The sequence below is a fragment of the Ambystoma mexicanum genome, chromosome 3p (assembly GCF_040938575.1).
Source record: "Ambystoma mexicanum isolate Mex_15411 chromosome 3p, UKY_AmexF1_1, whole genome shotgun sequence".
NCBI classification, from domain to species: Eukaryota; Metazoa; Chordata; class Amphibia; order Caudata; family Ambystomatidae; genus Ambystoma; species Ambystoma mexicanum.
In genome coordinates, this window is record NC_090925.1 from 906,469,097 (window position 1) to 906,496,714 (window position 27,618).

At 46.8% G+C, this 27,618-nt stretch overlaps 1 protein-coding gene across 12 annotated transcripts in view; it reads left to right on the forward strand.

Moving 5' to 3' along the window:
• Positions 1–27,618, forward strand: part of ATXN2L (ataxin 2 like) — a 1,584,242-nt gene that overhangs the window by 99,861 nt on the left and 1,456,763 nt on the right. The window lies entirely within an intron of this gene.

Sequence of the window (27,618 nt, forward strand, 5' to 3'; positions counted from 1 at the left end):
TCTCGGATCTTGGCTGCCAATTTTGGCTAGATGTTCTCTAACCCGTATCCTTAGTTCTCTGATTGTGCTGCCAATTTAGACCAAATTACAAAGACATTTGATTCCATATACTACGTAGTTTAACCTGCAATTGATTGGTTGTAGAATCTTCAGTGTTTTGTTATTGGTGCCAGTAAATGTGTCCGTTTTGCTGTGTGCAAATTTGCACATTGTGCACGTACCACACTTTCTAAAACCATTCGTAGACGTTTGCAGCCAGTTCGTTGATTCTTCACCAGGCAGATCTGGCAAGTTCGATGGGCTCAGTTTGTTCTTTATCGTGTGTGCCTTTTTGCATATGATCCTTGGTCTATCATCCACATTGTTAGCGATATTCTCATCCAGTTTGAGAAGGTACCAATGTTTTGCTAGTATTTTATACAGATTCCTGTGATCACTAGTAGATTTAGTTATGAAACCAATCGTTGGTTGTTCACTCGCTTTAGTCTTTGGTGTTAATGTATAGTCTTGAGTTAGTATTGTGCTTTTTTCTAATGCTCTTTTGACACATTGTTCTGGATAGCCTCTCGCCAAAAACCTTGATGTTAATAGAGTACATTCCTTCTCGAAGTGTTCCATTGTTTGCCAGTTTCTCCTAGCCCTTGAATTCACCTGTTGGTATATTCAAAATGGTTTGTCTATAGTGGCAGCTTCCTGCATCGAGAGTTGAGTTAACTTCTGTGGGCTTCCGATATGTACAGGTCTGGATATGATTGTGGTAAATGTATATTGAGATCCAGAAAATCTATGCTTGTCTCATTGCAGTTGCCTGTAAATTGTATTCCCATTTCATTTTGGTTGATCCTGTCTTCGAAGTCTGTAAAATCTGAGGTAGTACCTTATCGTCTATGTATCTCATCCAGTGCACAAGTTCTCTCTCATATGCATTGTCTTTATATATAATTGTATCCTCAAACAGACCCATAAAGATGTTGGCTAGGGCATATTTGGTTCCCATTGCCATGCCCTTAGTTTGTCTGAAAAAATTGTCAAAGTTGAAGATATTACTTTTAAACGTCCGTTCCAACATTTCTTTTACCATTTGAATTTGTAAGTACATTGATACAGAATCCTCCTTAAAGGTTTCCTCACAAACTGTGCCACTGCCATGTTTTACATAAATGAGGCACACACTCTCCAAGTTGGTCCAGGCTATCCCAGAAAATTCGGAAGTGGACTCTCAAGCGGAACAGTTCCTAGTGTCTCAACACGTTCCAGGGGAAGTCAGTGCTCTGGCAGACACTCTGAGCAGAAACAGTCTACCCCGAGGAGCACGAATGGCAACTCAACAGACATTCGGAACTACATTTTCTCCCTATGGGGTTATCCTCCTTTAGACTTGTTCGCCACAAACCAAAACGCACAATGTCCAGACTTCGCAGTCAGGTTTCCCCAACCTTAATCCAAGTGTAACGCCCTGTGGATAAGCTGTTCAGGGAAATGTGCCTACGACCCCCTCCGCCCGTTCTCCCCACCTGCCGCCCCGACACCACTCCTCAGCAGGATAGTGCACAAAATGCACCAGGAACAAGCCACACTTACCATAGCTCCTGAAGTCATAGTTTGGACACTTAAAACTACCTCAATGGTGTATGAATATCCTAAGGGAGGCACGCAAACCCGACACCAGGCACTGTTACTTCCAACAAGTGGAAAATATTTGTGATATCGTGCCGATCACAAGCCTTAAATCCAATTGAGTGTTCTCCCACAAACATTCCTCACTACATGCTTTACCTACTAGACTCTGGCCTGGTATTTAACCCGAAGGTTCACCTAGCATTAGATGTCTAGGTGGAAAGTTCCTGTTATCAAGGCTTTCATGGAGGGAGTAAAGAGACTTTATCCTCTCAATTCCAACCCTCCACCATGTTTGGATCTTAATGTGGTACTCTTAAAGCTAATGGGTCCACCCTTTGAGTCTATATACACGTCCAGCCTCAAACACCTAACCTACAAAATAGCTTTCTTAGTAGCCATCCCCTCCATAAGATTGGTCAGTGAGCTACAAGCATTGTAAGTACAAGGACCAGGTAGTACTTGGAACACATCCCAGGTTTTCGCCTAAATTTATATACAAGTTCAATGTGAACCAGTCCATTGAACTACCCACTTTTTTCAAGAATCCATCAAGCTCAGCAGAATGCCTTCATACACTAGATGTAAGCTGGGCAGTTCTGTACTATGTGAATCGGACATAGCCTCTAAGATAAACAGATCAGCTTTTTGTCTCCATAGCATCAGACAGGGAGTGCGATCACGTTTCTGAAAACGCCATCTCCAAATGAATAGTTAAGTGCATATAACTTTGCTATTCTCTATAAAAAATAAGTCAATGTTAATATCGAAATATAAAGCATCTTTTAAATTTTAAAATTCTTAGTAAAGGAAATCACTGGGCCTAGATTTGTCATTGAGCAAAAACAAGTGGACTACATGTGTGAGTGTCATAGTTGATGCTCTGGGTGTTCGTTTTAGCAGTGCACAGTGATGGCGCGAGTTATGGTTGCTTAGCTTATAATAACTGGTGAATTTCATTGTTTTTTTTGGTTTTACTTGTAACCATAACGGGGTTTGTGGCTTTGTGTATGTTCCCTATACAACTCCATACAGTTTCAACAATCTTCACCAAATTTTGCAATTTCATGTTAGGACCCTCCGGACATTACTGGTTACATGACATTTGTACACCCCACCCTTTTTCCCTGGATTTCAGCAAAAGTGAACATTTGTAGTGGATTTGTGGCTTCGTGTATGTTCCCTATACAATTCCACCCAGTTAAACGTTGCATTCACTTGTATCTGAGGGAATGAAAGCCTGGGCAACTTCGGGTATATCGGCTAATATATACTGAGACGCACTCTTTCGGCACTTCAGGTGGTCCAGCTTATAATCAATGTACATATCCATCAGTGTCTGTATACCTTGATCCATAGGCTTATCTTGTTGCCTGCTTCCATCTCTTCCCATAAATATAATTGTGTTTTCATATATATGAATGTATACATTGATCGATCTATAATTTACATGTATTTGTTAGCTTGTTAGGCACTTATACAGCAAGTACATTCTGTTTCAAAGCGCCCACAGGGCAACAGGGAGGGGACATAGGAATGAGACGCATTAAAATGCACAAAAAAACTACTACGCCTTGTGAGTATTCAGAACGTACTAATGCAGAAGGAAGTGGGCATTAGGGGTAGGTGCTGGGGTGCCCGTGTTCTGGGTTAGCAACAGATGAAGTGCAAGGTATGGTAAGTGTGAGCCTCCAGGACTGAGCGTGTGCCGAGGCAAGAGTTGAGGATAGACGGAAGCTGGGGGCGATTCAGTGTAGAAGGTCGGGGACCTGAGGATGCATAAGGGCCCTGGACACCAATCAAAGCAACTGTGTGAATTAGAGGAGACAGGTGCGGGGGGGGCGGCAGGCGGGGGCGGGGGAGGCGCAAGGAGGAGGTAAAGGGGGAAGTCTTGAGGAGCTTCTGGAATTTAAGAAAGTCCTGCTCCAGACGCAATGGGAGTGGGAGGCTGTTCCATAGAAGTGAGCCAGCTGAGAAAAGCGTTCAACCTACGGCCCTTTGTTTAGTGAAACCCTTTACACCGAGTTGGTGCCAGAGTAACTAAGCGGTCTGGAGGGAGAATATTTAGTAAGAACATAGTGTTGCCCCTGGCCCCAGACAACTTTGTGGATGATGCAGAGGGGTTTGAATTTAATCTGTGAAGCAACCAGTAGCTAATTGAGACTTTTTAGGGCAGAAGAGATGCAGTCCCTGTGCTTGAGGCCAAGGATAAGTCTTGCTGCCCTTTTCTTGATTAGCTGTAGGGGTACGCAGAGTGGAAGAAGGTAGATTCAGGAGGAGGCTATTGCAACGGTCCAGCCTAGAGAGAACCAGGGCGTGTTTGGCAAAGTTTGTATGCAATACCCTTCGGGAACACTACAACAACTCTGACTACAGGTATAGGAAACCCAACCTTTTGTATAAGCTTGTACTACAGTTTTGGTAGCGTGTTGAGCAGCCAGGCTTCTCTCATGAGGGGTCAATGTGAGCTGTAGTGGAGTTACACAGAGATTTACAGTTGCATGTATTCGAATACACTTACACTTAGGGTTTCTTGCACAATTATTAATTTATCAGTCAGAATAAGCCTTCAGAAGGGAGCAATAGAATAGTAACACTCAAATACACTTCATGAAATACACCCTCTTAATCTCTCTAAATCAGTAGATACCTTTTTGGGATGGCCCACAGACACTACCTACACCCCAAGGTGACTTCAATTGCTGGGGTGCTGGGGACATTAATAGATCACTGTTGCATTTAAAATCTTATTGTCGTAAGTCAAAGGAAAAGATTAGTTAGAACATACACAAGACCACAATTATTCTTAAGCAGGCAAATACTTTTGGATACTTCAAGAAGAGTCATGGGCTAAGTCAATGGGCAAAAGTCTTTATATAGGATGGAGCACTTCTAGTAGGTGTATGGAAAAGTCTTTGCACAAGTTCTTAGGAGTCTTTGATGAAAAGAAGACTCAAATGTAGGGCCACAAGCTGATTAGACTTGTGAGTAGTAGAAGATGCAAGCAACTCTACAGTAAGAGGTAAGTTCTCTGACTTTTTACAGTACCTTTATAAAGGAAGAAAAGATGCAGCAGATGACTGCTGTTCCTGTGCAGCTCTGCAGATCTCACTGTTCCTGGGCCTCAGTCGTGTGGACAAGAGGCAGGACTTCTGGGGACTCCTGCACTGGGACGGTCAAAACTTGCAACCAGCAAACTTCACTTTCAGTGGCTGTTCAGTGTTTCAGGCTTCTCGCGTCTACCGCAAATAGCAACACATCAGTTCCTGGCTGTCGAGATGGACTTTCTTTGCTTCTGGGGTTCTGCACTCTGTTGTGGGGGGGGAGGGGCCTCAGGCTTGGTCAGTCCTGCTTTCTGGGAGTCCGGAGGATCTTCCTGAAGCTCTTGGCCAGCTTAAAAGCAACACACACAATCTGGTGTTCCTCTCTCTGGCTATACGGTTTCCAGCAGCAACTCTGTGGAAATTCAACCAGCTCCAAGATGGATGTCGAGGTGGCTTACTTTGGAGTTGATTGGTCCCACCAACTCAAAGGGAGAAGTCTTCCTTGCAGGGGCTTCTCTGTCTACGAATTTGGAGTTTCAGCACAGCTGCAGTGCTTCACTGGGCAAACCAATGGTCCAGGATTTGCAGCAGGCGTCCTCTTCAAGTTCTTCTTCGGTTACTTAGTCCAGTGGTTGACTCTGCCTTCCAAGCCAAAAGACTCTCCTTTTATTCAGTTCTCTCCCATTCATTCCAGCCTAGCTGCCATTCACCCAGAATGGTGGCTGTCCTTGCCGGACAGTCAGCCGGTCAATCACCGAGTGCATTTCGGACTCCTAGGAGACTAAGCACAGGGAGTTTCGGGCACCTCCCTCACTTCCTGCCTATACCGGACACCCTGGAGCCAGAGGCGGGCTTCACTCGTGAATCACGCCAAAGGCAATGCGAACAATGGGACCAATCCTGGTTTGGCGCGCAGAGTAAATCTCAAGAAGGACCTTTCCACAAAGAAATGGTGAAAAAAGACCGGGGGCCATTTTGACAAAAAGGGCACCCTTGGGTGGTTTACTGCAGCTGCGAAAGCAGCCCGCAGTAAATACATGCATGGTAGTTAAAACGAAACCACTGCCACCAGCCATTCAGTGCGAAAAGGGTAACATAAAAAATGTTACATGAGAAGCTAGACAAAGGGGATACTAGGTAACCTCTCCAGCACCCTATTTGTATGATAGTGTGCGTGCTGGGTCTAGAAAGTTACAATGGTAAGTAAAGTCAATTTCACTTACCTTCTCTTGGATAAACTACTGTTTCCAAGAGCAGTAATTTAAACCTGGAAGACTTCCCTGTGTCACTGCACTGAAGGTGCTGTGTGACATAATGTAAAAGATTATGCCTATGGAGTTTGTCAGACTCCACAACCAAAAGAGAAAGAGTTAAAAATTACATTAAAATACACGAGCGAGTGGGGGGAAAAAAAGGGTTTCACTCTCTCCAGGTTAAAGAAAATCAAGTCCTCAAAATCCAGCAAAGTTGCCGGGTGTCTTGAAGGTGGAGGGAATTAGCATATGTCTGAGAATTCTCCCTAACAGAGCTCGGGTAACATTGAGCTGCTGGGGGAAAGTGAGAAAAGGTAGAATTCCTTTGATAGGAAAGAGCTGAAAGTGGGACTTCTTGGCAATGTCCCGAGTGTGAGGGAGGAAGGAAAAAGAGTCGAAGATGACTGCAAGGTTTCTGGCTTCAAAAGAGTGAGCAGGGGTGATCCCATTGATATTGATATTTTATTTGTATCACGCTCGTACACAAATGCTTCAGAGCGTGATAAGGCAAGGGAGGGAAACAGGGGAGAACAAAACAAAGATCTTACTAGGCCCAGTGACATTGAGAATGCTCAAGTGCATGGGAGAGGGGGAAAGTGCGTGGCAGCGGGGGAGAAGTGGAAACTGTGGAGCAAAGGAGAAATGGATTTAATAATAAATGAGTAATAAAGGCAACAAACAGCGGTAGTGCAGCCAGCAAAGTGGCAAGTGCTGGGTTTAAGGCAGCAGACAGGGTATGGGACTGTATGGGAATAGATACAGACCCTAGTGCAGGATGAGCAGGTACCTGGGCTTGGAAGACAGAGGGTGGCCAGGTGCACGGTGCCGAGTGAGAACAGAATTGGCAGTGGAGGGGGGAGGGGGGGGGCAGAAGCAAAGAGGAAGGTCTTGAGGTGCTTCCGGAGATGGTTCTCCTCAAGTTTCAGAGTGGCAGGGAGGCTGTTTGAGAGGGAGGCTCCAGCCGAAGACAGATCTACCACAGCTCGTTTCTTTGAAAAACGACTGACTCTGAGGGAGTTGGAGGTAGAGGATCAAAGTGCTCGAGAGGGGAGTTATTTGTGGAGGGATAGCTGAAGGTAGTTTGGACTCAGGCCCCAGAAAGCCTTATGCACAATGCAGAGGGTTTTGAATTTAATCCTTGCATCCACTGGGAGCCTACGGAGAGATTTCAGAGCTGGAGAGATACAATCCCAGGGTTTGAAGCCAAGGACAAATCTTGCAGTCCTGTTCTGGATTAGTTGCAGAGAAATGAGGCAGGTAGATTTAGAAAGAGACGGTTACAATAGTCCAACTTAGAGAGAACCAGAGCCTTGGAGACAGTGACGTTTTGGGGGAAGGAGAGGAAAGGCAGAGTACCTCTGAGGAGGTGCAGTCAGAAGTTTGACTTTTTAGAGACCTCAGAGATCTGGGCGGAGAAGGAAAGTGTGGAGTCAAAGATGGCCCTGAGGTTCTTGGCCTCGCAGGTGGGGCTAGGAGGGCGGCCAAGGCAGGGCGGCCAGAGAGTGAGGGGAAAGGATGATGGTGTGCCGATGAGGAGGATCTCAGTCTTGCTGGCATTCAAGGATCGTTGGCGGCACACCAATCTTGAATGGCAGTTAGGCAATCGGAGATGAGAGATGGAAAGGAGGTGGCCGAGGGTAGCGTGTCGTCAGCATAGCACTGGGAATTTGAGCAGAAAATGGCAATGCAGTGGTCAAGAGTTGCCAGGTATTGGTTAAAAAGCCATGGTGAAAGGTTAGACCCCTGGGGAGCACCACAGGTAGAAAGGGAGATTGATGATAGAAATTACCCAATTCGGACCTGGGAGGGTCGATCATAGGTCAGCCAGGCCAGGGCCTGATCAGTGATGCCCAGGTTGTCTTGGACGGTTCAGCAGGATGATATGGTTGACCGTGAGGCAGACGTGAGATCGAGTAGGATGAGGACAGAGGGAATGTTAAAGTCCAGGTTGGAGAGCATATCTTCCCGAATGTTCAGGAGAGCAGTTTACGTGCTTCTGGCAGCTCTAAAGCCAGACTGATGGTCGTGCGACTGCCAACAGAATTGGAATGAAGGTTAAGCTGCGAGATGGCCAATTTTTCCAGGAGTTTGCCCAGAAAGGGAATAATAGAAATTGGGCGATTGTTAGCCAGACCAGAAGGATAAACTGTGTGTTTCTTGAGAAGAGGATGCACAAGGGATTGCTTCAGAGGGGAGGGGGAAAGGATCCTGAGGCAAAGGTGAGGTTGTAAAAATCGTCAAGGGACAGAGCAAGGGTAGCAATGTGGTCCTTGATGGTTTTAGAGGAACAGGGTTGAACTTGTTTTGACGAGGCTTTCATAAATCGGACTTGTCCAGCAAATTCGTCAGGTGAGAAAAGAGGAAAGGACGGGAAAGAGGGTGGAGGGGTGGCTGAAGGAGTGTCAGTATGCATAGGAGAGGGGAATTTTTCTTTTTTTTAAATATAAAGTGAGAGGTGATGACATTGCAAAGCGCCTGGGAGGCAACAAGAGGGGTAGAGAGTGCAGTAGGGTTGGCCAGCTCCTTGCATATTTTAAAGAGTTTGGCCGAGGTATTGGATGCTGCAGAGACAGTCTTGAATGTGGGCTCTTTTTGGTGAGGACCGAGTCGATATTGCCTTTGGAGCAGACGACGGGCCAGTTTGTAAGAGGATGAGCAAGAAGCCCTCCATTTCCTTCCAGCCACCCTAAACTTACGTTCAAGTGTAGCTAGGTCAGAGTCATACCAGGAATTGCACTTGTCTTTTGGACTTCAAATGGATCCTGGATCCTCATGACAGGGGCAAGACCATCAAGAGTATCAGAAATGGAAGAGTAGAGCAGAGACGGTGCTGGGTCAGGATGTGAGTCAGCCGGAGGTGAGGTGGGGGGGGAGAAGGTGGCGGAGAAAGCCTCAACTGACGCACGCTTCATGGGCCAGATATCCGAGAAGGGAGGTGGCAATGTTGGGTTAGGCTTGGCCTGGGGGGGAAGAGGAGGGAGAGGAGGGAATGCAGTTCGGACGAGGAGGAAGGCCAGAGAGAAAGGAAGAAGGCGGGAGCAGGGGTCCCAATAGGAAGGATCTTGGTTTTGCTGGCATTGAGGCAGAGATCATTGGAAGTGCACCAGGCCAGGATGGCGGATGGGCAGTCGGGATGATGGAAGGTGCAAGAGTGTCAGCAGGAAGTTTGAAAAAGAGTTGTCTGCATAACACTGGAAGGTGGGGGGGAGAAGGAGATGAGGAATACCAGTGGATTAAGGTAGATATTAAAGAGCCCAGGGGAGAGGATAGGACCCTAGGGGGACACCACAGGTGGAGAAGGAAGTGGGAGAGGATAAGGTGCCCAGGATGACTTGGGAAGAACGGTCAGTTAGGAAGGAGGTCAGCCAGTCCACTGCCCGTTCGAAGATACGAAGGGTGTCGTGGAGCCTTTGTATGAGGATGGAGTGGTTGACCATGTCAAAGGCAGAGGAGGTCAAGTTGTATGAGGACATCGGGGGGGGGGGTTGGAATCCAGGGATGCAGGTAGTTCCTCACAGGTATTCAGAAGAGCAGTTTCCATGCCTTTGAATGCTTGGAAACCAGATTGATGGTTGTGGAGACCACCAACAAGTTCAGTGTGAGAGTTGAGTTGGGGCACGGCCAACTTTTCCAGCAGTTTCCCCAGGAAGAGGCTGATGAAATAGGGCGGTAGTTTGCTGGACAGGTAGGGTCTGCTATGCCGGGGGTGCACAATGGAGTGCTTGATGGATACGGGGAAAGATCCAGTGGCAAGAGTGGTTGCAGAGATCAGCGAGTGCGGGGGCAAGGGAGCCAATGTTGTCCTTGATGGTTCTGGATGAGCAAGGGGAAACCTGTTTGGAAAAAACCTTCATGGAGAGGACAACTCTGCTGATTTCTTCAGGTGTGACAAGGCAAAGGAGGGTCGGGGTCCAAGTGGGTGTGGGATGCGTTGGGAGGGTGAGGAACAAGACTCTATTCAGGGTGTCCTGCGTTTTGTGACGAAGTGAGTGGCCAGTGCGTTGCAGGGGGCTTAGGAAGGAAGAGGGGGCAAGGAGACTGTGGAAGGGTGGTCTAGTTCCCTGCAGATTTTCAAAAGTTCAGCTGTGTTGTTGGCTGCACCAGATACCTGTGCCTGAACGTGGGCCCTATACTTGGCACGGATGTAGAATCTGTATTGCCTTAGGAGCAGGTGGCATGCCAGTTTGTCAGAGGGCGAGCCTGAAGTTTGCCACTTCCGTTCCGCTACTCTGCACTTTCACTTCAGGGCTGCAAGTTCGTAGTCGTACCAGGTGTTACGCTTATAGGCAGGTTTGTCGGATCCACATGACTGGGGCAAGAATGTCAAGAGTGTTGGTAATGGACAAGTGGAAGTTGCCGAGGGCAGCGTCGGTGGTAGAGTCTGAGTTAGGGTGGCAAGGGGGAATAAAGGTTGAAGTGAAGGTTGCAGCTGACACTCGTTTCATCGGGCGGATGTTCGTGAAAGTGGTTGGCAGGGCTTTTGGGGGTGCGGTCAGAGGGCCAAAGTGACCCAAGTGGGAGGAGGGAATAGTGGTCTGACCAAGAGAAGGGTGACCAGAGGGGAGAGAGTGGATGAGGGGGTCCAGTGTGTGTCCTGCAGACTGGGTTGGACCAGAAAGGAGAATGGAGAGGGATGGAGTGGTGCAGAGGTCAATGAAGAGTGCTTGTTGTGCCAGGGGATTCCAATTGGAGGAGGTTGAAAGTAAGGAGGAACAGAAATTATCCCATTCAGAGAGGAACAGGGAGGTAGCACCTGGAGGCTGGTAAATGGTAGCAATGGTCAGTGTGGAGGTGGAAGAGATGACCAACTTCCATACCAGGAAGAGCTGGTTGGGGAAGATGGAAGAAGGAACCCACTCGGGGAACATTAAGGCAACTCCAGCACAGTGAGGTTGAGGCTTGTAAATTATCTCGAAGCTGTCTGGTAGGAGGGAGTCAAAAACAGTGACTGAGCTGGCATTGAACCATGTCTCGGTAAGAGCGATAATGTCGAGGTCAGTGACTTCAAGTAGACAGATGTCAGCATAGTGTTTGTTGGCTGAGTGGGTGTTTAAGAGCCACCAGGTGGAGATGGTCTCGGCCTTTTGAAGGTTTTCTGTGGTGGAGTACAGGGGTGTGGTACTCCAATCAAGTGGGGGGGCAGAGAGCGTGGTAAGGGGAGAGGCAGGAGAAGGAAGGAAGAAAGTTAATGAGGGATGACAGGGTCTGGTCAAAGAGGAGGTTGGCTTGAGGATCCTGGACCAGGATAGTGCCATTGTGGTAGACATTAATGCTGCTGCATGACTAGAAGAAGCCCGCCAAGAGCACTTCCCACTTGGTGCTGCCATTTATGGGCGAGGATGTGAACTGGGGAGAGAGTAGAGATGAGATATTCATAGGTCTGGAGAGAGGACAGAAAAGGATATCGATGAAGATCTCTCTGGAAGATGCGCTGACATAGGTGTCTGCGATAGGAAGGCCAGGATTTGCACCCAGAATGTCTTTCATGTGCTTTTTTCGTCCAGATGTCATCAGCGAGGATAGGTGATATTGTAGCAGTTAGAGAAGATAGGAGAGATGGGGAGTGCCATATCACTGGCAGACGATAGATGAGAGAAGGAAGGAAGGAAGGAAGTAAGTAAGTGCGGGGGGGGCTGCACAGTCCTGGCCCTTACTCCAAGGCAGCCTAGTAGTAAAGAGTACACACATACAAATGCAGAGAAATAGGTGGGGTGCAGGATTCAATTATAAAAGATCACAATGCAGTGCACAAAATGGATGCAAGTTGTGGAGCACACCCACCTAGATACAATTTTAAAAATGATCACAAATGAATGCGATGCACACAGGGATGCAAGATGGGAAAAGGAAGAAGCACAACTTGAATGAATTTACCTTTGTAGAACACAGTGCAGTGAAGAGAAATAGGTGGTCGGGAGAGAAAAGCTAGAATAGGATTGGCATAGTTATGGCTCAAGGAGATAAGTGGAGAAGGCAATAGGACAGTTCAGCCATCACTCGCATATGAGCAGAAGGGAGCCTGAAGGTGCTGGGGACCAAGTTAAGAGCAAGACGTGCACAGGAAGCTGCAGCTTTGTTTGTAGAGGGACACAAAGGTGGGGGGCTCTCCCAAGCCCTTCCAGGCTCAGACAGGAACCTTACAGAGGGACCTTGCTGAGAGAGACCAGCGATAACGAATGGTGTTTAAAGCCTGATGCTGCCCAATCAAGAGAGTCTGCTTGCAGGGCCTTCCAACAACCCCTCTGCATGAGGAGGAGGCAGCGCCATCTTTAAACAAACATTATGGAATGGAGTCAGCCCATTGACTACAACGCTGGTGAAAATGCATGAATTAAAATTGCCAAACACATGCGCTTCCATTAGAATGATGCAGATGTTAGGCCTCCTCTTGTACCAGCTGCAAAAATGAGATGTCCACTGCTATCTGCAGTAATGTCCTGCAGAGGTCTCTTGTCCCCTCCAGCAGGCAGCACCCGATGAGTATAAAACAAATCTGGCCCGTGCCTGTGGCCCAGGAACCATTTGGAGGGCACTCCCAACAGGAAGTTGTGGTCTGGACCCTGGCTCCAATCGAGTTCCCGCATAGCGAGGGCTGCACCGGGCACTCCTGCGGCACACTCTGCAATCTGAGGGCGCCGCAAGTGCCCCCCACTGTTAATACTGGGACCCAGGGAGAGCCACCAGGAGCGTATATGCACGGACCCCCTCCTTCGCTTTGCTGACCTGCAAGTGCGCAGCGGCGAAGCAGCGCCGTCCCTGACCCTTCGCTGGGCAAATGTATGCATCGTTATATAGGCCTCTCTCGATTGGTCTGTATACATCGATCTCAAAGCTTATCCCTGTCTGCAACCTTATCTATCCTTCAGTCTCTATGTATCCATCTATATCCTTATTCTTCTTCTTTTCTGGTGATCTATCAATTTGTGTCTATCTCTGTAGCTCATAGACCATTCTCCAACCAAAACAAGTAGCCCACACACTTCGTCTGCCTGTTTCTCTGTATATCAGTCGTATTTTGTGTTTTTCAAACATATATAATGTATTTCATGCTCTAATATGTGTCCAAGAAGCTCTGTGTAGTTGACCAGTCTTTTGAAGACCATAGTCATGGAGACGTGAAGAGAGGATTTATAAAATGAGTTGATGCGTTTTTATCCAGCACAGAAGGTTATTAAGGAGTGGTAGGTAGCAGCAATACATATTTATCAGGTGACGGAATGGGTGCAGTGACTAATTTTGAAGGAGGTGGGAGTGTGTCGAGGGTCAAATGATGCAACTGATGGACAGACTTTTGTGTCTCTAAGTTGTATTGGGTTTGAGGTGGCAATGCATGTTTTCGGTGTTTGTAATCAAGTAGTGTTAATTGAGAAACGTGAAGAAAACTGGCATCTGTTTGTACAAGCTCTTGCAACAGTAATGCTGTTGGGAGATAATTTCACAGCAAGTAGTGTAAAACACAAAGTTCAATACATCGGACCCTCCAAAGACCCAGAGCACAAACACCTGAGCTCGCATCCAGCCTCCCCAAAACACAAAGCATAAGCTCTATACCTTGCATCCTTCAAACCCGTCACTGCGACTGTGAAACCCACAGATGGGACCCCGTCGCTCGCCACCTGCATAAACGCAGTACTCAGCACCCATTGGTGCCTAGGTGTAAGAAGTTTTTTTGTTTGATGGCTGCCTCCGTAGAGGATGCAAGTAAGTAAACACATGAACACACCTATCACCTGGGTGTAGATGGTATATTATGTACCCTGACTATCGGGGGAGTATTCAGTGTCGCAGGATTAGGGGGGCATGCCATGAAAAGTCATGCTACTTTTCCCGCCAAATGCAGTTTGAAAAATGAATGATAGACTTATACACAATTGTTCCTGCACCCCATATGGTGACTTGAATCATTACCCTCTCCCTGCAACTTTCGGACAGGCGTGGGCCATGGAACTGTGTGCTCCTGCTTTGCATCTGGCTTTGCCCCTTATTGGGCCTGCAGTGCAGTTGACTTCCGCTAGTGTGACGCGAATCGTGCGCCTATTGTGCCACTCCTTGTGCATGTGGGCTGCAGAGCAGGAGCATACAGCCACACTGCTGTCGGTGTCCTGCTCCAGGCCGCCGTTCGGCAGCCAGGCCGAGTAGGAACACATGGCAACACTTCTTTCTCGGACTGGATGCGCAAAAGAGAAGCCATCAGGACACAGCAAGAATGTGCTGAACTGGCAGCCTCAAACTCCAGTCTAGCCAAGAAAAAATGCACACCATGCTTGACAAAGCATGGTACGCGTCGCCCCCTAACCATACCGGAAAATTAGGCGCACCACCAGCTCCTGCTCGACAGCCTCCTTTCTGGGCATCGATGACAAACCTTATCATACATGCCCAGAAAAATGCCACTGCAGGCAGGCAACAGGTGCCTGCCTGCAGGGTCCCTATGGCCACGGGGCACAGGTCAGCCGCACAGGCTGCCTGTGCCTCAGAGTGGCCCTGAGCACACAGCACTGTGTGGTGTCCATGTCCTGCACCGCTCCAGGCTACAGCTGCTGCAGTGGGCCAGAGTGTGGTGAGACGGGGCACCTGGAGACCATTAAAATGTCAGCGGTGCACAGTATACATCACAACATAACATTACACACCATAACACAAACAGCCGATTCTGGTGTGCTTCATACGGCAAATAATTGTCTTTGGAGAGGGACACCAAGCTGCCCCCTCAGCGGGCCCTGCTCTTGACGCCACTGCCTACTAGTCTACAAAACTTGCATAAAACCATAGATAAAGTTTTACTATAGGACACTGTTTGAATTGGGTTGAAAGAGGTTTTATTGATTGTACCAAAATCAATTTGTTTCTGAAGATCAGTTATAATCCATTTGCATTGTATAATTAGTTGACCACATGAGCACTTGCATGTTAACATTATTAAAATAATTCAACTAGATTAAGAATGTTTATAGTAAATAAAATATATTTGCCTCTTGAGTACAATCATTTTCTTTTTTCACTGCACAGCTTGTAATTGAAACTGGAAGATAATATTGTTCATTTTTGTGGTATTTGTTCCCGAAAACGAAACCTTCCTTTGGCAACACGGCCATACAATATAGGGTAGTTATTTATCCCTGAATTCCTTCTACTAACATTTTCAAGGACACAATGTGGCGACTAACCGCAAAGAAATAAGATTCACTATAATGAAATATAATGTACAAAAGTTACATTTCTATTCGTAAGAGCTTTCGAATGAGACGGTCATTCAACTTTACTTTGCTAGAATGGAAAATCTGCAAACAATGTAAGTGAACTTTTACATAATATTTATGCAATTGTATGCGTCCTGATTAACGATGTGCCCCATTGATATTCAAGTTCACGCAAAGTGTAAATCGTAAATGTCAATTTTAATGACCATTTTATTTGTAATGAAAATGTTGATTTATTATTCATATTTTTCCCATTGGTACTGATATATATTTTTGCCTTCCCAAATCTACATAGTTACGTCATTCGGATGTGCGTGTGATATGGATACAATCTTCCTGTGGATGGGTTCTTAAACCAGAACTCATCAGTAACAGAATAGTAGTACCCATTTTCTGCAACGATTGAGAGACACCAGTTTGCCCATTTGCACTGATAGTGATACAGAGCAACATGCCAGCATTTATGTTACGAGTACATGCAGATGGCAAAGTGTGGCATTTCCACGTGAAAGGAGACCTTTTTTCTCATAACGCCATGTGTTTTAATACAGGATTGAAGGTAAGTGCATTAGATTTTACCACACCGAACTTTGTCTTCACCATTCAAGTACAGATCGATGAAGGCAATACGAAAGCTTAGATGGACTGTGACAGTCAAACTTAACATTATATGCTCAAACGTTTTGAATGATTCCTTGGATGTAATCTTCTATTTTTAACTTGAATAAATAAAATATAATGACTTGGTGAAATCGTGACTATTAGTGTTTTCTTAAAAGTAGAAGTTCTTTTTGTAAAAACAAAGTAAACTTTCATGCTGGGTCTGTGTGTTGATCTTCCTGGATTTGCATTGGGTAACGCGATGACTTGGGTGATGATGGGGTATGTTTGGCTATGCTGTCCACGAATGTCCTGTGAAGAGGTGGAGCCTATCAGTTTGACATGTTGCTGTCAACTTGAGGGGTGATGTGATCTGATTTACTGCCGTGAAGGCACTTGAACGTGGGGCGATATATGAATGGATAATAGAAGCAAGGTATTTGTTAGAGGGTTTTTGCCAAAGTCTTTAGAAAGCCCACCTTGGATAACCAGGGTTACACCTCTTTGGTTTAGCCTGAATTACGAAATGGTTTGGTAGCAATGGCTGAGCATTCAGGCTTGGTCTAGGAGGGGTGAGGGCTGTAGTGAGGCACACATTACTCTGAGCATACACTTAGTTCAAGGTAACACATTTATTTTATATACACTAAGGCTTATAACTTTTAAGTAAGGCAAATACTATCACACTGTAGTATTAAACATTGAATAGTTGCAATATCCAAAGGATAAAAAATACTTTAAAACAGTTGTGAGGTAGCACAAAGTAGCAGAAACATCTGAAACAAGTATGCAAACTTTACAGCAACTTTTATTATTTTAGTTAACCCCTTAATCTTAATAAGTCCAACCCCATTCTAGGTGAGTCTGAGTCAAGAAGGGTGGGCACTGGGGATTGAGTGGCCAAGGGCTGAGGAAGATAAGGCAGATAGCTAGTGGACCAGGCAGTGTATGAAGAGTTCAAGTTTACAGGCGAGTATCAGTTACCGTTCTTTGGTTAAGGAGCACAAAGGGTTGTCCACCGTAATGTAGTTCAATTTAGGCCTGGGAGGGGATCAAATTGCAGCTTAACTGCACCCCTCCAAATAACAGGAACAACGAAGCAGGACCCAGGTATTAGATTCTTGGCATTGCTGACTGAAGAAAAGAACTTGCAATGGATCTGTTGGTTGCACTCATCAGTTGGACGCCCAGCAGAAAATCTTCGCAGCACTGGCTCGTTGGGGCCTTTTTTCAGTGCTTGGTTGAAGGGCGGTTGTGGTGCGGTAGATTTTGCTCTGGTTCCAGTCCTCCTCTCGGCTGAGGGGACTTCCATGAGTGGGATTGAGCCTCTGGAGCTCTAGGAGGATGCCTGCTAAGTTTCAGATGAAACCGCTCTTCAGAAGACTTTGTACTGCAAAATTGCACAGGACCCCCAGGCAGTGGTGAATTGTGGGCCATGGAGGTCAGAGCTCTTCCAGGGAAGGTGCAAAATGCAGTTCGTCTTTGGACTGGTTAAACCCAGCAGTCCAAGGGAGGAAGACTTCCACTGCAGGGCTTCCTTGTTGCACAGAATTATTCGGGACAGCAGCGGTTACTCGGACAGCTCTGGCGGTCGCTGGAATGGACGTCCTACTTTGTTGGCTCTTCAGTTCCAGTGGTTTCTGCTCCAGGGCCCTCCCCTTTTGTGCATGGAAACTGGCTGAGCCCACCAATCACCAGACATGCATTCATTCACGCAGGAGGGGGTTGGGGAGGTCTGTCCAATGGGGACAGCCAGCCTCCCAGCACAAACTGGTTCCAGGCAGGCATACTGCAGGATAAAGACCAGGGGATTTTCGGTCACCTTGCCCACTTCCTGCCCTTTTAGACATTCCGGCTTGGTGGGCTTTCCAAGGGAAGCCTGATGAAGACAAAAGACCTTTGGAGACCTCCCGCACCAAGGCAGGTAGGAGAAAGCTCACGTAAGAACAAGTAGAAGAACAGGGCTTGAAGTACAGCCACCATTTTAGGGTAATTGTGACCCTTGTGTCCCTACAGCTACGAAGGCAGCCTGTGACACAAGTCCACAAAAGGTTGTGTAAAAAGGTACTGCCACCAGTATGTCAGATGAACTTGGAACAGTCGTTTTTGGAAGAGTGGGTAAAGGGAGACCGTGTTTCGCCTCAGCACTCCCCTTAAGGTGTGCTGATCTCACAAAATAAAATACAGGCGAGACAGAAGAGTGTCCCCCTGCCATGGTAACATGTAACACTGGAAGAATAAAAGGGAAGCTTGAATATCTTCCAGCAACATTGCACAGAAAGGGCTGTGTGCTGCAATAATGAAATGCAGATGCTAGAAAATCTAGAGGGAGGCATAACTCCATTACAAAGTATCAAAAGGAGATAGAATGGTTCCCATGGTTGAAGTAAAAGAATTAGTGAGTGTGGAAAAAGTTCCCACAGTCAGTAGAATCAGTCCAAAAATCCAATAGTTCAGCAAAAATACTGGGGGACTCAGTGGGGAGAATAACTCAAGAATGAAAATCTACCTAGCAGCATCCATCCCATGAGTTTCGCATGTGTAAATGTCAGAAAACCGAAGGGAAGATGCATTGAATTCTTTTTCTCATCGATTTATGCTCAAATACATGGCCAATCCATGGGGCCAACAACATTTCTCAGAGAACTTCCCCCTTTAAAGATGTTACTGTTTTTCAGGTACTATACTGTGAATTTATAGTGACCCAGTTTTGTACTTCCTCTCGACTGGTGAGATGTACTTTCCTTGTAGATTTAAGCTTTTTGAACTGTAAGTTGAATGTACATCTGAAGGGCGTTTTGTCTTAAGAGTATGGTATGCTGAAAATATTTTTTCAGCTATGAAATATTTAGCAATAGGATAAACTGGCATTTGTTGAATTTGAAACACTAGCTCCCAAAAGTTAAACTACTAACCTTGCCAAGTTTGGAGTTCAGAATTGAACCCTGTGGGGACGGACACCCAAGGTAAAATGAATTGGGTAGGTTGGAGCACAGTGAATTGAGAACATCCTGGGTAAGAAAGGTAAAATAAGTAAGCCTTTCCCGCCAAAGCCATGAAGTCTGCAAGAATAAGGCCTAATTGAGTCATTTAACCAGTCAGACTAACCTGCAACACCAACATCTGTCATGCTTAATATATGGAGAGTAGCAGATTCTGTACCGAGGAATTTACAAGTCCCTGATTTTTAAGTCTGAAGTAACTATGATCATTCAGCTGTAGTGCAACCATCTACTGAAAGTTCTTTCCTAGAAAGAGAAGACTTTTAACAGGCCAATGGTTTGCAAGAATATTGTGATCTAAGAAGGATTTAAACAGTGGTGAAAGCAGCTCTATTTTTAAATAAGAGGTGGCTACGAAATCCCTTGAGGCTTATGACTGTATGTTCGTCTCTACCAAGAGTCAAAATGACGGGAGCACCTTCCAGGGTCTACCTGGAATAAGATGATCAAAAAGGAAAGCTGGCTTAAGAGAAGCAAGAATGTGACTCTCAGATCATAGGAGAAATGACTTCCAAATAGGTGCTTCCCTAGGAATAAGTTGCAAGTAAGATGTCTGAAGAGTCATTAGGTAGGAGCTCACTTTGAATAATATCAGTTTTATAGATTTGAAATTGAGCATGAACTCCATTCTGTGTCCCAACTGTCTCTTGCAAATGTTATAGGAGAGTCTCAGTAAATATACTTCCCTACTTGCTAACTAGTATGGAAATTAGTCTGGCCACTCCATGTTTACGCACGTAGGCAAATGGAGAGATTCTTGTGTGGCCATTTTGGCTAACACATGATCTCTAGTAGCACCCCCAAGCAGCTACTTAACCCCTTGAACCTCCTCCTTTTGGACCTACTGCATTCATGCCTTACACTAGTGTGCAAACATTACTCTCACCACTAGCCATTGACTAGTGATAGTTGACTCTCAGCGGGTAAGAAATGATGTGCTGTGTGTGTTTATATATACATATATATTTCTGAGGCTTGTGGATCTGCTTACAATCACTTGTTCTGCATAGGCAGTCGTCTAGTTGGAGCTGCAGAGTATTGCACATGACGTTTTCGAAATTTGAAAAGGGACGTTGGCAGGGCTTGACTGAAATACTATCCCTAGTGTGATGTACCCTGTGCCCGTGATCCCTCACGCATTGAGGTCTCTCAGATTATTTTTTTTCTGCCATCGTGGCAAGTTATTTAGCGGTGTTCGTAGCTTGAACTAATTTCAAAAATATTTCACATACAACACTGGCTAAAGATGCAAACCATAAATATTGGCATTCATTACAGAATCCTGGTGGGAAGCTACATTAAAACTGCAACTAGCAAGAGCTTAGATGCACAGTTACCATATGTGGTATATTACATCAGCAAACAATTTACAAATTGGATTCATTATGCTGATGGGTTGGTATCCGCTGCAGAATGAAACGGGGAAGCCAAATCATTTGTAAAAACGGACCATATATTCCTTTGACAATAGTATTAAAGGGAGAGCTCACAACATGCATTTACATGTATTCAAGATCTTTATCTGGTTCTTAATGCAGGTGACAGAAGGGTGATGCATCACTTAACGTGGTACATCGGTGAGCTCGAAGGACAGCCAGTAAATCAATCACATGTGCACACACTAATACGTCCCAAGACGATCCAAGCCATTGCATAAGCAGGAGAGAAAGTTATTCACAGATTCTGACAAAGCTTGAGCTACTCTAAGAGTTAAACTCAGCCAAACCTTTTTCTGTTTGCGTTTGCACTAATTAGTCTGTTTCCCCGGAACATCTTGAGGCTGATCCTGGCTTCCGAAACGGACATTCTGTTCCGACGACGTGACTTCGGCAGGCTTCGGCAAATACAGTAGGTAGATTGGTCCTTCTTTTGTCAAAGTATGCATATCCCCATTTCCTGCCCCTACTACCTCTGTCAGCTTCCACTATGGAACACACCCCCCTTTAAGTTCTGTCCCAAGTGCAACCGAAAATTCCTGTTGGTCGAAACAGAGTTTGCAACCACCGCTTTCCACGTGACCACTTCGAATCCCGTTGCGTGCAAGCTCTTTAGGCCCCAAACCCTAAATGAGCTCCGGAACAAGCAGTGGGCGGCATACGCCATGTCTGCAGAGTTGGAAACAGCCAATGGGATATTCGAGTCAGACCCCGAAGCAGAGGCAACCGAGACTCTGATTCGGTCCTCGAGGACACTACCGTGGAAAAATCTAGTTTCCGAACGCCCGTCCACAGCCTCGAAAGGCAATTGCAGCGCGCTGCTACGAGGAAGGCCTCTGGCGACGCTGGCGCACACTCGCCCACTTTCTCCCATAAACACATACCCCCTAGCCATCCCTCGATGGGATCATCGATCGAGTGCCGTGCATGCTGTCAGTTGGCGCCTTCCGGCCCACCAACTTAACGATGACCGCTCCTGCTGTGGTTCTGCCTTCTCACTTACTACAAGGTGATCATGCAGAGACTTTGACAAAGGGGGCACATAAAAACTGCTTGACGGCTTAGGCAGAGACGCCGAAACAGCTGCCGAAAAAACACCACAAGGAGCCTTCTGCTCAGGGTAGAATAGCCTCTCTGGTCTGTGGACACTGAGGTTGAATCCTCACCTCTGTCTTCCGCCCTCACCAAAAAGCGCCCTTGTGAGGACCCTGAAGACATCCTGGAGCGGATTGCCCAATAGTAACACCTCCTTTAGCCCCAAAGGCCACTCTAGAGCCCCCAAGATCCATCCTGTCTGCTGCCCCCTGGACCCAATCACAGTTTGTGGACACCATGGGTATATTTTCATTCTTTGTGGACTTCATGAGGAAGCTGCCCACTCCATCCAGGCCTGCTGATCAGCCTCCTATAACTTACTCAGTGTCGTCGATGCTCTCTCCCGGCCCAGCCCCAGAGCCTTCACAGGGATCTCTTTATGGGGACATGCAGACCACACAAGCCTACCAGCACGAGGGTGGATATTCACGGTGACCAAGAGGGTGAAGATACCTACTTCATGACCAGGACGACCCAGACCTCATCTTTGTTGACCCCTCCATAGTTGAGGGCTGACACTCTTCTCTTACTGCAGACCAACCTCTCTACTATTAGCTGCTGAAAAAGGCTGCTCACCATTTTGGCATCAACACTGAGGAATCCAGCCCCGCAGGGTCAGACTTCATTGACGATATTTTTAAGGAGAAAAAGCTGGTTAGCCAGGCTATTCCACTCCTTGAGTCAAGAAAAGGGTCTCTTTGTCCCGGTCTGCCCCCTCCCTTACTAGAGTGGTTAACCCACTGGTGGAAAAAATCTTTCAGGCCCTCTCCTTCAGATCCCCTCTACATTGGGGGTCAAGTCAGATTCTCTGGTGGTGACCACTAACAGAAAGAGATCTGGTGTTCCACCCCCAACCTCTGATGCACTTTCCAACAAGGAGTGCAAGAGACTTTATGTACTAGGTAAGCGTATCACAGCCTCTGCTGCATACTTCACCAAAATAGCAAACCCCACCACCTTGCTTGTCGTCTACAACAGCACCCAGTGAGATGAGTACTCGCTGCATGTGGAGTCCATACCGGATCCAGCACGCTCCCACCTTCTTGAAGTCGCCATCGAGGGTAAACGTGTCTCTCCAAAACATCCTGTCCGGTCTGCAGCCTTTCGAGGTCTGACTTCCAGGGAGCCTTGGCGAAGGTTAGCTGCTGCACGATGGTATCTCGTAGCTCAGGAGGTCGTCTCCTAGCCAGGTCCTCTCTTGGATCAGTTCCTTGACAGTCAAACAGCTGTCAGATTAGCGAAGGACAGCAGCAGCAATTCTTCTTCCAGCAGGCTTCAAGGTTAAGCATCAAGTTTCGACTTCAGCTTCTGAACGATTTCCATCAGTGAGAGGCCCCCAGATATACTGTTTGGTCTCATTCACTCTGCTTGGTCACACTCAGGCAACCAATCATTCAGATGGGCATTCATGCAGGTAGACAATCAGGCTCACACTGCATTCAGGCCATTCTTCTCCATCCAGACACTCCCAACACGGAATCTGGATTCAGACAACTACTGCGCCATTCAGCACTCCACACTGGATTCATACCAGTTTCGGGAGGGGCTGTCTCAGTCATTGTGTCACACATTCAAAACTAGACACCCATAACATGAAGTGCATATTGGTCACCCAGATCCCACCCCACGGGCGTACCCACAACATACAGCCATTGGTAAGACTCCAGCCAGTCTGGCCTGGACTTCCCCACAACACCATGTATGGCACTTCCACCCAACAGCTAGTCAGGGGGAAGTGACAGAGTCGGAGCTTCCCAGGACTTTGGGAAACAAGTAAACCGGCAATAGAAAGCAAGAGGCCAAAGGGGCCATCTGTCTCCTATCCGGAATCAACTGATTCCAATGGCAGGGCCTGGGTATCCCAAAATGGAGGATACTCGGAGCACCTGTCAAAATTCAGCATGGAGTTGCCACCAGCCCATACCCTGCTCTGTGGGCCACACACAGGTGTCCAAAAACATACACTAGGGGTACGGGATTGTACCCTCGCCCATGGATGCCATAAGGGTATCCCAAGGGTCTGTTCACCATGACCAAAAAAAGGAAGAGCTGCACTGCCAGGAGTCCCACATGGACTCCTGGGCAGAAAAGAATTCAGAACACACATGAATAAGGACTACAGGACAAGGACAGGGAGGCCCTGTCCTTCAATGCATTTCCAGCATCAGTCCCCTCCCAAATCCCCTGCCCGACTGAGGTTAGGGCGTTTGGTTAATCTCCCATGATATTGATAGCCTCCTCTAGATTGTAAGCATACCTTCTGGAAAGGCCATCTGCATTATCATGACTCTTCCCTGGTCTATGCTCTTGTTAGGCAGAATCCTGTGCAGTTCCCTTAGGGACCACTGCAAAAAGATTAAGACTACAGGAGTAAGCAGTAAACCCAATTGGTAGCAGTCTGCACCACCCAGATTTACCTGGTAGCTGTGGCTGAGCAGTCAGACCTCCCTCAAGAAGAGTAGGGCAGTATATAGAGTATACACAATAGGGCTAAAAACACAGTAGAGCAAACAAACACTGACCAGAGCTTTGTATCAAAAGTATATAATTATTTGTTTAAAACACACTTTAGGAAATACACTAGCACTCTAAATCAAAAGCAAGTTAAAACAGTCAGGTAAAGTATAGACACCTCCCTTGATAACTATTAGACAAGTCAGAGTTAAAACACCACTATTTGTTATAACAGATGTGAGCGTGTAACCTAGATGGCACACCAATAGTTAAGTTAAAGGGAGAGAAAAAGGCAGTGCATACAAATAAAACAGTTCCCACCACTTTTAGAAGTTCAAAGCAAGGGAGTAAAGGCAGTATACACTGTAGAGCCAAAGTTCATAGGCTAGGCCCACTTTAAATGGAGCAAAGCGAACTGTGCCCAAGATCACACAGTTTAAAATGCACTAAAAGTCTTTGCAGAATGTTCACAAGAGGTTGGGATGATTCAAGAAGTAAAGTTAGAAGGTCTGGAGCCAACCCAGTTGGAAAGCCAAGGATTTAAGGGTCACCCTTAGCAATCGGTGGAAAAGGAGGCCAGGCAGAACACGGTACCTTAAAGAGAGCGGAAGCTCCAGCGGTGGCAGTTGTTCCTGGCAGTGGTTGCAGTCGCTTTTTCGACCAGGGGAGGAGGATCTCGTTGAGGAGGAAACTTGGAGTCGATGCGCTGCACAGGGATGAAACCAGCCGTGGAGTTCGTCGGTTAAAAGGTGTGTTCCTGTTATTCGCAGTTAAAGTGGTGAAGCTTGGCTATCCGGCCGCCGGGGTGCTTGACACAGGCGATTCGACCAAGAGACGTCTTTGGAAGGCGAAACGGGCGAACTGGTTGATCACACCAGCTCAAAGGAAGAAGACTCGTCCAGCTGGAGATCTTCTCTTGTTGTTGGGAAAGTGGGGAGTTTGTTGCAGCAGGGCTCCACCGGTGGTGTCGTCGTTGCAGATGGCTCAGCTTTTTCCATCTTCGGAATCTTAGGTACTGTGGCGACTTCTGAAGTTCCAGTCCCAAAGGCCCCGCTTTTATGCAGAAAAACCCCCATTCATCAGCCTAGCTGTCACTCGCACATGCTAAATGGTGAGCCGGGTGGCTCACCACTGGGCAGAATAGAGTGCGACTTGGGTTGCTAAGGCAATTCCCCTGCCCACACATCCTGTGGAACCGAGACAGAGTGGCACCATTTGGAGGGCTTCTGTGGAGAAGCCCGCCAAAAAGTGGAACAAAGGGCCCGACCTTGGTTGGAGTTAGAGTTACAGAGACAGACACGAATGCCATTTTAGAAAAGTTCTGGCAAAAAGACCCAACCGTTTTAATACATTTTTTTAAAAATATTTAATATTAAATAAACCAGCGGTATCTTTAACATTGCACCAACAAGTGGTGCGTTTAAAATCAATGGGAAAATCCCATAGGAAATATTCTGGTGGAATATTTTGTGTGGTAACCACTGCCACCAGCCAGAAACTGCAGTGCCCCCTTGAAAACAGTCCCATGGACAATCTAATTACCCCCTTCCAGTACTTCCACACTATGATGGTTTGTACTGGTTCTGTTCACAATTTTGGACTAGTAAAGTCAATGGTGACTTTACATGCTCTGGGAGACCGTCAGTCCCAGGGTATGGAGTCTGTTTGGGGGTCACTATGACACCCCTGTGTTACTGCACTGAGGGTGCTGTGTAACACACATGAAAATCAGGAGATACCCTATGGAGTAAAAGACCCCATAGCTCATAAGCACATACAAAGTCAAAGACATACCTCAAATCATGCCTAAGAGTGGGAGGAAAAGAGTCTCGCTCTTAGCAGGAGAAAAAAACAAACACCAAAAATCCAACAAAGCTGCTGGGGGGACTCACTAGGTTTGGGAAATTAGCCTTAAGAGAATTCTCCCTAACAACTCTATGGTGAAGTCTAGCCCTTGCAGGCTAAAGGACCATTGGAGCTGTTTCGTGTTTTCACCCTTAATCTGCATAAGCCATTTATAGGGCTTATGGTCTGTTTGGACCTTGAAGGTAGACCCTGAAAGGAGGGGCCTAAAACGCCCAAGGATCCAAACTATACTGAAACATTCTGTTTCAACAGTAGCCCACCTAAGTTCTCTACCCTTGAGTTGTCTACTGATGAATGTGATCGGATGTTCCCTACCTTTGTCAATTAACTGGGACAAGATGGCTCCAATTCCGGTGTTGCAAGCATCCGTCTGGACGATAAAGGGTTTGCTGTAGTCGGGCGCACACAACACAGGTGCCCTACACAGACTTTCCTTCAAGCCAGTAAAGGCCCTCTGACAGTCTTCAGTCCAATTAACCTTCCTTGGTTGTTTGGGCAAAGTCAGAGCTGTAAGAGGGGCAGCTATGGTTCCATAGTCCGCCATGAAATTGCGGTAATATCCAGTGAGGCCCAAAAAGGCTCTCACCTGGGTTTGAGTAGTGCGAGTCTCCCAGTCATGTACATCCTGTACTTTACTGGGGAGAGGTTGGATTTGACCCCATCCCTCCACCACATGACCAAGATAAGTGACTTTACCCTGAGCTATCTGGCACTTGTTGCAGGCCTTGAAAGGGCTAACCTCACTATCCAGGCCACCATGTTACGCTCACCTGGTATCCACAGGAACGCCACCTAGCCCTGGTTGGATGATTTGCACTCTCAAACCCTCTCCCGGTCCCTTGGTAATGCCTCTGGTTAAAGATGGGTCTACAACATAGGAGAGCTGGATTCAATACCAGATTGTCTTTGTTTTCCCACCTCCCTTGGCCTCAACTCCTTCCTCCCCCCCCCCTCCTCCCATGGGCCTTCTCCTCACTTTAATATTGTAAAAGGTGGATTCTCAGTCCTGCTCCTCGTGACGGGTGCGTAAATGTGGGGGCGAGCAAACCACCAAGTTACTTCACTGGTGCAAGCCCCCCTGTGGGAATCCAGGCCTGCTGCGACTCCGTAGGTTTGCTGCTTTACAGTCTTTATATGCAGTTCTTATGTTCTGTTTAGTTCGAATAATGTCTTGCTTCTTTCCTTTTAGTTATGGAAAGGTATTTTGGTGTTGTCATGCAGTTTGAAGATGAGCATTGGCCGGTAGGCGAAAGCGCGGTGTGCGCAATGCTGTCCGGTGAGTAATGTGCGATGCGCGGTGCTGTTTCACCTTTTATATTGCTAACCTGTGTCTTTTCTCTCCTTTCAGATTGCAATGTTCCTCACCGAGCGCCGTAATGTTCCAGCAATTATACTGACCAGGAGATGACTACCCAGGTAAGAATTGTGTGGCTTTCTTCATTTGGGAGGAAACGTGAGTAAACGCTTACTAATGCTGTCTTTCTTTCTCCTCTTTCCAGATAATGGTATTCCAGGATGCATGCGGTGCCGGATCATGGAGTTCGTACCTTCAGGTGAGTGGAACTGAAGTCAGCGATGGATTGAAGACAGGATACTGTTCCAGGTAAGTTTCATAGTGTTCTTTCTCTCTCTGCAGGTCCTTGGTTTCAGGTAAGCTGGCATCAAAGAACTGGACACGGGGAGTGTTACGCTGCCCACAGCAGAATAACGCAAAGCATGTTCTGCTGTTTGGGTGTGGTTTAAATAGGCTCAGGTAAAGTAGTCCAGGTAAAATAGTCCCAGGCCTGCCACACCCAAAGTAGTCCAGGTAAAGTAGTCCCAGGCCTGCCACACCCAAAAGACTAGACCGCATAGCTCAGTTCTTTGTAACTGAGCTATGTGTGTGCCTCCATGTTGGCTGAACCCCCTACCCCAAGTTAAATAGTCCCAAGAAAATAGTCCCATTCTAATGTTGTTGTGCCTGACTCGGAGTCTTGGATGAGGTTTTAAGGCCTTCGACCTGGCCCTAACTGGAAGGCTGACTTTCCAGTGAGGGCCAGGGGCAAGGGTCA